This window comes from Monodelphis domestica, chromosome 8 (assembly GCF_027887165.1).
Source record: "Monodelphis domestica isolate mMonDom1 chromosome 8, mMonDom1.pri, whole genome shotgun sequence".
NCBI lineage: Eukaryota > Metazoa > Chordata > Mammalia > Didelphimorphia > Didelphidae > Monodelphis > Monodelphis domestica.
The window spans coordinates 238275504-238287818 of NC_077234.1; positions in this window are offsets into that span (position 1 = coordinate 238275504).

Below are 12315 nucleotides of genomic sequence, written 5' to 3' on the forward strand. Positions count from 1 at the left end.
CTAAGGTTTCTTTTGCTTTTTTTTTTTAAACCTTTACCTTTCGATTTAGAATCAGTAGTTATTGGTTCCAAGGCAGAAGAGTGGTAAGAGCTAGGCAATTCTGATTAAGTGACTTGTCCAGGATCATATAGCTAGGAAGTATCTTAGGTCAGATTTGAACCCAGAACTTTCCCTTTCTACACCTGACTCTCTATCCACTGAGCCACTTAGAAGCCCCTTCATAATATGGTATTATTATTTATTTATTTAAACCCTTATCTTCCATCTTAGAATCAATAATGGATATTGGCTCCAAGGCAGAAGAATAGTAAGGGCTAGGCAATGGGGGTTAAGTGAGTTGCCCAAGGTCACACATCTGGGAAGTGTCTGAGGCCAGATTTGAACCTATGCCCTCCTGTCTCTGAACCTGGCTCTCAATCCACTGAGCCATGCAGCTGTCCCCCTTCATAATATATTCTTTTTTTTTTTAAATATATTTTATTTGATCATTTCCAAGCATTATTCGTTAAAGACATAGATCATTTTCTTTTCCTCCCCCCCACCCCCCATAGCCGACGCGTAAGTCCACTGGGCATTAGATGTTTTCTTGATTTGAACCCATTGCTTTGTTGATAGTATTTGCATTAGAGTGTTCATTTAAAGTCTGTCCTCTGTCATGTCCCCTCAACCTCTGTATTCAGGCAGTTGCTTTTTCTCGGTGTTTCCACTCCCATAGTTTATCCTTTGCTTATGAATGGTGTTTTTTTTCTCCTGGATCCCTGAAAGTTGTTCAGGGACATTACACCGCCCCTAATGGAGAAGTCCATTACGTTCGATGATACCACAGTGTATTAGTCTCTGTGTACAATGTTCTCCTGGTTCTGCTCCTTTCATAATATATTCTTAATGAGTATCATTTCTATGGTATTACTTAATAAATTTCTTCTTTTCTATATGATATAGTTAAAATACCTTTAAATGTGGGATAGTTCTTTGGAACAAGTGAAAGGAAGGGATATAGTATTAAATTTCAATAATGTAAAAAAAGATATCAATAAAAATAATTTTAAAGTATTATTTTGTCAGACAGCCAGGTAGTGAAGTGAATAGAGCACTGGGCTTAGAATCAGGAAAACTCATCTTTGTGAGTTCAGTGCCTGCCTTAGACACTAGCTATGTGACCTGAGTAAGTCACTCAACCCTGTTGATCTCAGTTTTCTCATCTGTAAAATGAGCTGGAAAAGGAAATGTCAAACCATTCCAGGATCTTTGCCATGAAAACCCCAAAGAGTCTAAAGTGACTGAATGACAACCACAAAATAATTTGGTCAACGAATGCCTCATTTTGCTCCAATTTTGGGCTGAGGGAGGTCTGTCTTAGAACAGTTGCCTTAACTATGGGCATCCCTATGAGTCTTCTCCATTTTCCTTTCTATTTATGCTCTGTACGTTTGTCTGAGAAAACCTCTCAGATTTATTGGGGGATTATTTTGTTACTATTGTTCTGACTTTGCAATTTTAGTAAATGCTTTTTAAAAATATTTTTAATTTTAATTTAATTAATTTAAAATATTTTCTCATGGTTACATGATTCATTTTCTTCCCCTCCCATAGCCAATGAGCAATTCCACTGGCTTTTACATGTGTCCTTGATCAGAACCTATTTCCATATTATTCATATTTGTACTAGGATGATCCTTTAGAGTCTACATCCCCAGTCATATCCCCATCGACCCATGTGATCAAGCAGTTGTTTTTCTTCTTTGTTTCTACTCCCACAGTTCTTCCTCTGGATGTTGTAAGAGTTAAATTAATATACAATCCTTCAAGTATTATTTTTATAAAGTTTATTATCTGATGAAATAGACTCAAGTGACTAAGTTTTCTAGCTGCTCAAAAAGCCCCACTCCACCAAAACTGCCAACAGGAAGGAAGGAGCACTAGACAGGAACCCCATCTCATTTATCTCCTGTTTAAAGTCAGCAGGGAATGACAGGAAGTGAGTGGGCTCCTGGGAATTGTAGTTTTGCGGTGAATCATAGTTTTTAGGGTAACAGATTCCAATTTCACAATGTGGATAGCTTTCTTTTTCATAAGCCCCTCGGAAGTAAATGCTTTTGCTTTGAGCTTATTGTTTCAAATAGCTGATACATAAGTGAGCAGAAGGGGGTCATGAGCTGATGTTGATTTTGCTAAACTGCTTTCTCTCTTTTCCCTTTTTATTCTTTGTTATAAGGCACAGCTTGCACAGTATGGGAGAAAGGAGGGATCTAAATTTTTATTTTATTTTAAACCCTCACCTTCTGTCTTAGAATCAGTACTGTGTATTGGCTCCAAGGCAGAAGAGCGGTAAGGGCTAGGCAATGGGGGTTAAGTGACTTGTCCAGGGTCACACAGGTAGGAAGTGTCTGAGGCCACATTTGAACCCAGGACCTCCCATCTCTAGGCCTGTCTCTCTATCCACTGAGCAACCCAGCTGCCCCTGGAATCTAAATTCTCAAAAGCAGGTGCTGTAAAAACAAAAGATGTCAGTGCAATTAAAAAACAAACAAACAACAGAATAGAGGGCCACATAGAAGGAGAATCATAGATTTAGAGCTGGAAGGTTTAGACCTCAGAGGTCATCTGATCCAAATCTCTCATTTTAAAAATGAGCACATTTAGACTTACAGAGATTAAGTTATTTGCCCATGATCATATAGGTAATTAATCAGCTGGGCAGGAAGACTTCTCTTTCTGAGTTCAAATCTGGCCTCAGATGCTTACTAGCAGAGTGACCCTGGGCAAGTCACTTCCCCATATTTGCCTCTGTTTACCTATCTATAAAATGGGCTGAAGGAGGAAATAATAAAAATTCGACTATTTTTTAATATATGTATTACCTAATGGAATTGCTTATCAATCAGAGAAAAGAGGAGAGAACATGAATTATGTAACCATGGAAAAATTTTAAAATAGAATTTAAAATAATAATAAAATAAAAAAAATTTAAAAAACCTCTACTCTCTTTGCGAAGAAAACTCTAACTGAGTTCATAAAGAGTCAGATACTACTGAAATGATTGAATAATATAGGTAATATGTGCCAGAAGTCCCCTATCTCCAAATCCACTTTATTATATGCTCTGTAGTATAGAGTATGTACTGAGGGCAATTACAAGTATCCAAGTATGATAATAGCTAGTATTTATTCAATATATGTGTGGACACACACACACACACACACACACACACACACACACACACACTTTTGTCTTGCCTCTGGACTTGGATGACTCTGGAAGAGAAAGTGAGGCCAATGACTTTGTGCAACTCTGCCTTGCTTAAATCCAATTTATGCTCAAGTCCAAACGCATCATGCCAGTGATATAATTTTGGTTCTCTTTGAGTCTAAAGGACGACGATCGACCAACTACATACCAGACTCTGAGCTAAACACCTAACAAATATGATCACATTTATTTCTCAACCACAAATTTGAGAGGTAGATACCATAATTAGACCCATTTTACAGATGAGTAAACTGAGGCAAACAGTGATTAGGTACCTTGTCTGGAGTCACAGAATTAGTTTTGCATCAAATCTGATCTGAGCCCAAATTTGAACTCAGATATTCTTGATTTCAGGCCTTTCACTCTATCCATGCAGCCACTGAATTCCCTTAAATTATCTAATTATCCACATCCTGTAATATCTTCCCCATTGCCCTGTTTCCTAATAAATAATCCTAATAAAAATACACTTATATGAGTTTGATAGTCATTATTATTTTTTGATAGTTATTATTAATGGAGAAACCCTCTGAAATAATAGGAGATTAAGAATAGGAGCTATTAGGTGTCTGAGGATAGAGAGGCAGGACTAGAGATGGGAGGTTCTGGGTTCAAATCAATCTGCAGACACTTCCTAGCTGGGTGACTCTGCATAAATCACTTAATCCCATTTATATAGTTCTTATTGCTCTTCTGCCTTGGAATGGATACTCACTATGGATTCTAAGCCAGAAGGTAAGAGTTAAAAAAAAAAAAAAAGAGAAAATTGAAGAGAAAAAACCCTACAAGTTAAGCCCTATAATAGCAATATGGATTGAAATTGAATTTTCTTTGGTGGAGGGAAATCCCAGATCTCGTACCACCTAGCTACTGTGTTGACAATTAGCTCAAAGCAAAAGCATTTACAGAAATGATAGTAAGAATAATGACAACAAATACCACAATGCTAATAGAATACTTTAATACGAAAATAATTTAAATTCTAAAGGCACAAAAAGATGCTTATTATTTCATGGTGGTTTATATAAATTGAGAAGGCAAACCGATTTCAGTAGAGTATAATAACAAATATTTATGGAGCGTAGGCGTCCCTTGGAGCCTGGGAGGTTTGTTGCTGTACACAGACAACATAATAAGGGCAGGATAAGAATTGGAGAATTGTGGTGTAGTTTCTATTAGCTGTGCCCATGGCTTTTAATTCTTGCTTCTCTTTTCCCTTATATAGAAGAAAGAACTAAGAAAAATTATGGACAAATTCTGGGACCTCAGAAAAAAAGATCTTTGGGGATTGTTAAACAGCCAGAAAATGAAGATTTGAGAATCATATGTAGAGAATTGAAGTTATTTCCATGGAAATGAGATTGAGATTATTAAGGGAAAGAATTCAGGAAGTGGACCAAAGGCATATCATTAAAGATTCATAAGGTTCATGAAGAGGATGAAGAACTAGGAGAAAAAGAGGAGAGAAAGTAGTTTCAAGAGGCGAAGGAGGAAAGAGTGATTTCACAGAAGGGATGAGTAATAGCAAAAACATTATGGAGAGAATGAGGATTGAAGTAATCATTAGATTTGGCAATTTGCTCCTCGGTGACCTTGGAGAAAGCAATTTTAGTGGAGAGGTGAGGGCAAAAGTGGAATTCCAAGAAATTTAGGTGAAAGGAGGGAGGGGAAGTACTTGGCGTAGATCATTTTTTCCCAGTATTTTGGAAGTTAAGGTAAAGGAAGAGATAGGAATATTAGTTCTAGAAGAATTGATAGGATTTGTATATCTAATACATAAATCTGTTTAAATAAATAAATAAAATAGGTCTAAATAATATGCTATTTTATATATAACACATATATAATATATAAGCCTATTTAAAGATATAAATTAAATATATTACAATATAACATATTTAAATATATAAATAAAACATCTATGTTATAATATATTATATATAATGTTTCTGTATTAGATATAAATAAAACATATCTATAATATTTAAATATTTAATAATATAACATCAATATATTTAATACTATATAATATAAATGTATAAATATAAGCATGTAAATAAAAATTACTTTATATATTTATAGTTAACATATAAATATATGAATAAAATCTATTTTTCTATTATCTACTATCATATTATATAAATATGTTTATATTATCTATATCTATATATGAAAATCCTCCCTTCTAGAATTAATACTCCCATCTCTCTCTATTTAAAAACCTTACCTTCCATCTTGGAATCAATAGTGTGTATTGGTTCCAAGGCAGAAGAGTGGCAAGGACTAGGCAATGGGGGTTAAGTGACTTGCCCAGGGTCACACAGCTGGGAAGTGTCTGAGCTCAGATTTGAACCTAGGACCTCCAATCCACTGAACTACCCAGCTGCCCCTGAGGGTTTTTATATTAGTTGATCAATCAACAATAAATAAGCATTTATAAGTGCAAAGAAGGCAATAGCCTAGAGTAGCTTATATTCTAATTGAAGGGATGTATATAAGCAGAATAGATTGAATAAAATCCAAAGTGGTTAAATGGTTCCGGAGTGGGGATGCTAGGAATTGGGGGCTTAGCAGAGCTTCCGCAGCAGGTCGGTAGTGTTTGAGCGCTATCTTGGCAGAAGAGGGGGACCGTGAGGCGGCGTTGAGGAGGGGGTGCGGTCAGTGAACAGGGGAGGGTGATTGCAAAGGCCAAAAGCCCATCGAGTTTCTGGTGGGCAAAACAGTTGGATTGCAGAAGTGAGAGGAGGTGGGCTCACGAGAACGTTGGACCCACTAGTGCTCTAGCCTCACGTTTATTCTGATAATAAATGCCAGTTTAGTAGAAGACGGACAACTTTTAATCTATGAGACAGCGCTTAACAATACTTTCTTTCTGCCGGGCTCTGATCTTCATTTTTCCTCCCCTCTAGAATGCCTTCTATGACTTTAATTTAAATTTTTCCATTTTAAAGGAAGAAGAATCATCCTTCCCCATCCCCGCCCACCCGAATACCCGAGGAAATGAAAAGAAATCGCCAAATTGCCTAGAGATACGCAGATCAAACGTGCAGCCGAGGAGTGAATACATGCCATCTTATTAGGTGTCACTGCATGCAAACTATATTGAAATGACGTGCCTGATTCCAAATGCGAGAGTAAGAAATGAAACGGATTTTCCTGATAAAGATACTGAAAACCACTACAATGCCTGCAGGGGTTGGATGTTCTACGCTCGCTTCTCCGCTCTAAATCCTGATATGTGTTTGGTCAGACCAGGTTCAAAGACTGAGAGTCGTACCGATTTTGTAACCATGTAGCACCATGGATAGAGAGATGATGGGAGGTCTTGGGTTCGAATCAGACATTTCCTAGCTGTGTGACCCTGGGCAAGTCACTTAACCTTAATTGCCTAGCCCTTACTATTCTTGTGCCTTAGAATGAATTCTAAGATAGAAGGTAAGAGTTAAAAAAAAAAAGAATTTGTTAGGAGTTTGATACTTAAAACTCTTTAGGACAAAAAGTAGTTTGCAAGAGTGCTCATTAGATAGTCTCCATTTCAACTCAGCTCTACACTGTATAAACAACGCAGTTTGTAGACTGGTGGCACAGCCAGGGCTGGCCGGTGTCCTCTCCCAGAATACTCCCTCCTCCGTGCTCTTAAACAATGTTTTATGACCACATTTTGTTCCTTTGAAATGAAACAGAAAATGCCGGAACTTCCGAATCGTATCATCAGGGAGACGTTTTTTCTCGATGGTCTATACCACATTTAAAATCCACACGCTGCTTTATTTTCCGTTTCAGAGGTTTGGGGCCGCGTCTTTCATTTGTTTTTTACAACCTTCAAGGCAGGATACGATGTTCTTTTGGTCGATTCCTCCTTTCCAGGAAAGATGGTCACGGCACACCAAGTGAACACCTCTGGCCACAGGAGGGCCCCCCATACTTTCTTTCTTTGACATTTCCAATCAACTTTCTTTGTTCATGAATCGTTGAGGGCAAAGAGAACCAACTTTTGGAAGCCTCCACCAAGCACTTTTCCCTTTATTCCATCTTGCCATATGATACTAACTCGGATACAAAATATTTGCATACATTGTTTCATTTTAGCTTTTTCTTCAAAAAAATTTCCCCCAATTAAAGTAAAAAATTTAAATAATATTTAATTTAATAATAATTAATAAAATTTAATAAAAATGTATGCATATGATTTATCACTTAGATCTATGGGTATATGATTGCGGGTTTGGGTTTTAAAGGATCTCTGTATTGCAAGTATGAATAATTTGTAAATAGGCTTTGAGCAACAATACATGTAAGACCCAGTGGAATTGCTTGTCAGCTCTGGGAGTGGGGAGGGAGAGAATGTGAATCATATAACTATGGGAAAATATTCCAAATCAATAAATTGATTTAAAAAATAAAATGTTGACTTCTAAATTCTCTCCTTTCCTACTTTCCTTTTCCCCTCCCTGAGACAATAAGCAATCTGAGACAGGTCATATTGTGCAATTACATAAAACCCATTTCCATATTAACCATTTTGTGGAAGAAAACAAACAAAAAGAAGAAAAGAAAATGAAAAACAATATGTTTTGCTCTGTATTCAGACTCCATCAGTTTTTCCATCAGGAGATGGATGCCATTTTTCATTATGCCTCCTTTCAGATCACCTTGGATCATTGTATTTCTGAGAATAATGAAGTCTTTCCCAGCTGATCATCGTACAATATTGCTGTTGCTGTGTACAATGTTCTCCTGGACCTGCTATTTCCCTCTGTGTCCGTTCATGTCAGTCTCTCCAGGTTTTTCTGAAATTCTCCTGCTCATCATTTCTTATAGTACAATAGTATTCCATTCATATGCCACAAATAACTGACGGGGATTCTCTTGACGTCCAATTCTTTGCCACCACAAAAAGAGCTGCTAGAAATATTTTTGTCCGAATAATTGAATAAATTTAAATTTACTATCAATTAATGATATATAAAATAATGATAAATTAAAAAATTTAAACAGATGTGATGTAATATAGTCATATGCATTAATATATAGTAGTATGTTATATAATATGCAGTATGAAGAACAGAAAAATGAAGATTGTATGTGAAGCTATACATTTCTATTATATATTTAAAGCATATATTAAATTTAACATAATGCCTCCTTATCTGTGTCCCTTTCTGAACTTCCTTCTGTTATTTTTTGCTTTTGTTCTTTATTTAGTTTTTTGTTTTTATGTTCCATTGATGTCCCTTTTTGGATATTTTAATAGATAGAGTGCTGGGCATATTTGATCTGAGCAAGTCATATAACCACTGTCTGCCTCAGTTTCCTTAACTGGAAAATAGGAGTAATAAGAGTACCCTTTTCATAGAGTTATTTGAGGATCAAATGAGATAATATTTGAAAAGTGTTTGGAACAGTACCTGGCACCATAGTGGGTATTTAATAGATAACTTGTTCCTTTTCTCCTTCTTCCTTTTCTTCTATTTGCACCAGTATTACTATCCCTCATTCTCTTGCACTTTCTCCCACTGCTCTCATAAAATACCTCCTTGTAACAAATGAATAGCGTACAGCCAAGCAAATCCCATGGTAAATGTGTTTGAAAATGCATGTTTCATGCTGCATCTCTAGTCCATTTTCTCTCCACCAAGAGGTGGCAAGCATGAGTAATTATGTCTTCTGGACTCCTAATTGATTATTGATCAGTTAAGTCTTTCCATGTAATTTTTCTTCATATGACTGTGTTCATTATGTAAATTGTTCTCCTGGCAGGAAACTGTATATATATTAAAAACTCGTATGTGTATTTGAATGTGTTTTTAAGTGTTCAAAGGGAAAAATGATTTTTTTAAAGAAACAAGATAGTTCAAATAGACCCTAGAATTTAGAGCTTAGCACTTCTGAGCTTCAATATTTTTTGATAAAGAGCAGAGTTAATTGAGAGAGCTAGTAGTTTGCTAAATCACATTAGCAAGTAAGCTGCTAAAATAATTCCGTCTGGTTCCCAAGGTAACTGCTTGACTACTCTTATAATTGAACCTTTTTTTTTTAAACCCTCACATTCCATCTTAGAATCAATACTATGTATTGGCTTCAAGGCAGAAAAGCAGTAAGGGCTAGGCAATGGGGGTTAAGTGACTTGCCCAGGGTCACACAGCTGGGACGTGTCTGAGGCCAAATGTGAACCCAGGACCTCCCATCTCTGGACCTGGATCTCAATTCTTCACTGATTTAGAACTAGTATAGGCTTCGATAGAAATTTCACCTAAATTGGAGAGAGATATGATATAATTGTTACTATTTAGATTTGGAAGGTGTGAAGAGAAAGGACATTTTGAGGTCTTCCTTGAAAGTCTCAAGTTGACAAACAAGTTAGACAGTGAGAGATGAACAAAAGTGATAAGGAGACTCAATTAACAAAAGCAACAAAAGAAAATAACATTAAAGTTTTGATAACCAAGCTAAGCAATTTTTGGTAGGTTAGGGAGTGTTTTTCATCCAATGCTAGAGAATACTCTGTGTAAGAGAAAATAAATATTTTTCTAGGAATGGAAAAAATGCCAAGTTTTAAAAAAGTAACAACTATCTTAAATGAAAGGGTACGTCTTTGAATTAAAAAAAATCTTTAATCAATTAATGAACTGAAAAACATTTACTTGGTATTAAGATTAAAATTCTCTGAGACTGTATCTTGATTTATTATTTTTTATTAAATAATTTAAAAAGTGGACCAGAGGGGAAAAAAAAGGCCTTTAGTCACATGTGGTTGGCTATTAACAAGCCTCCTCCTTCTGAAAAGCATCCCTACTCACTCTGGATTTCCACCAAAAAAAGACCCACTTCCTCCCAGTGCTCCAATTTGTGCTCTTTTTGATGTCCCTTTCCAAAATCTTTCCTATTGGAGGACTCTGACCTCATTGTGATCAAGATGGGGCAGTGATGGTGAACCTATGATACAGCTGCCAAAAGTGGCATGCAGAGTGCTCTCTGTGGGTATGGGGCTGCCCCTGCTATAACCCTAACCCTAATATACCTGTGGTGGGGCATTAGTAGTTTTTTAAAACCCTTACCTTCTGTCTTAGAATTGATGCTATTAGTTCCAAGGCAGAAGAACAATAAGGATTAGACAACTGGGGTTGAGTTGCTTGCCCAGAGTCATACAGCTAGAAAGTATCTGAAGCCAAATTTGAACCCAAGACTTTCTGTCTCTGGGCCTGGATCTCTTTCCACTGAACCACTTAGTTACCCTGCATTAATATTTTGTTTCCAAACATGTCGCGTTTTTATCAGAGAGGATTCAAGCATGGATTTCCTCCCTTGCCTCTGCCAAATCCCTATATATTTTCTTATTCAAGTTACATTTATCTTTTTTGTGCAAAAATTTTCAGTTATTATTACACTGAAGTAGTCTATTTTGTCTTTTATATGATCTTCTTTGATGTGGCTGATTATGAATTCATACTCTATGGTATGAAATATGGTCTTTCATTCTAATTTTTAATGGTATGATTTTTAATGTTAAGTGAATTTTTCCATTTCTAGTTGTTTTTGGTATAAAATATGAGTCTAATCATATTTTGCTCCAAATTGCTATCCATTATTCTTATAAACAGTGCTTTTTTGTTCTTGGATTTGCCCAAAACTGTATACTAAGTAAATTTCCTTTGAAGACTTTTTAATTTAATCCATCCCCTGCTAATGTATCTATTTTTTCTGTGTCAAATTCCAGAGAGGGTCCATAATTACAATTTTGTCATTTGAAATCTGATAATATAAAACCCTATTTGTTTCTCCTAGGTAGTATTGATCTTTTGTTCCTCCCTATGAATTTTATTATTATTATTATATTGTCTGATTCTATAAAGGATCCTCTTTGAAGTTTTATTGGTATAATATTAAATCTATAGATTAATTTGGGTGGAGCTATCTTTTTTTATAATATTGTCATTGATTGATCATAACTTTTTAAAAATCCTTTAAAGTGTTCTATTGATACTTCAAAAAACTGTCATTTTTCAATACAGCATCACCCCAGTCGCCCATAAAACTCTCCCTTAAAGTAAAACGAAATTAACCTTTTTCATAGCTGTGTCAGATAGTGTCTGTAGCAAGTCACAATCATAGTTCATTGCATCTCCACTGAGAGGAAGGAGGATATATTGCATCACCAGTCCTTCTGAGGCAAGAGTGGTGGTTGCAATATCTAAATCTTGGTGGTTTTTTTTTTAAATTATTTTAGGCTGAATTTCAATACCAAAAAAGACCATTTTCATATACATGGAACATAAAAATATTGCATATGAAGTTGTGAATATCCAATTCATTCTTCTTGTTTTATATATTATAATTTCCCCAAGTTACATTCAAAACTGCCCTTCCTGTCTGTGCTTCCTTTTGAACTTCCTTCCCTTCTTTTCTGTGCATTAAAAAAAGATGTTTCGTTGGTTCTCATTCTCTCTCTCTCTGTCTCTCTCTCTGTCTCTATTTCTCTCTCTCTCTCTCTCTTATCACTATTGCTAACCTCCTTCTCTGTCCTAATTAAAAACCTGGGGAAGGAAAATAAAGCCTTTGTAACAAATAATCATAGTCAAGCAAAATAAATCCACACAGTGACCATGTCCAAAAATGTATGCTTTATTAATTACCTCTCGGTCAGGAGGTAGGCAACAGGCCTTATCATGTGTCCCCTAGAGACATGATTGATCATATTGATCAGAATTCTTCATTATTTCAAAGGTATTTTTCTTTACAATGCTGCTGGCTTGTTTTGTTATTAAAGATATTTATTTTTACCAATTACATGTAATAACAATTTTCCATATAAATTTTCTGAAATTATATAATTCAAATTGTCCCCCTTCCTCTTTTCTCTCCAGCTTCTCAGAAGTGGTAAACAATTCGATCTAGGTTACACATATATCACCATGAAAAACATTTCCATATTCATTTTTGTAAGAGAATAATCATATAAAACCAAAACTCCAAAATAAAAAAAAAAAACAAATAAACTAAAGTGGAAAAAAGTATGCTTTGGTCTGCATCCAATTCCAACAGTTCTTTCCCTGGAGGTGGAGAAC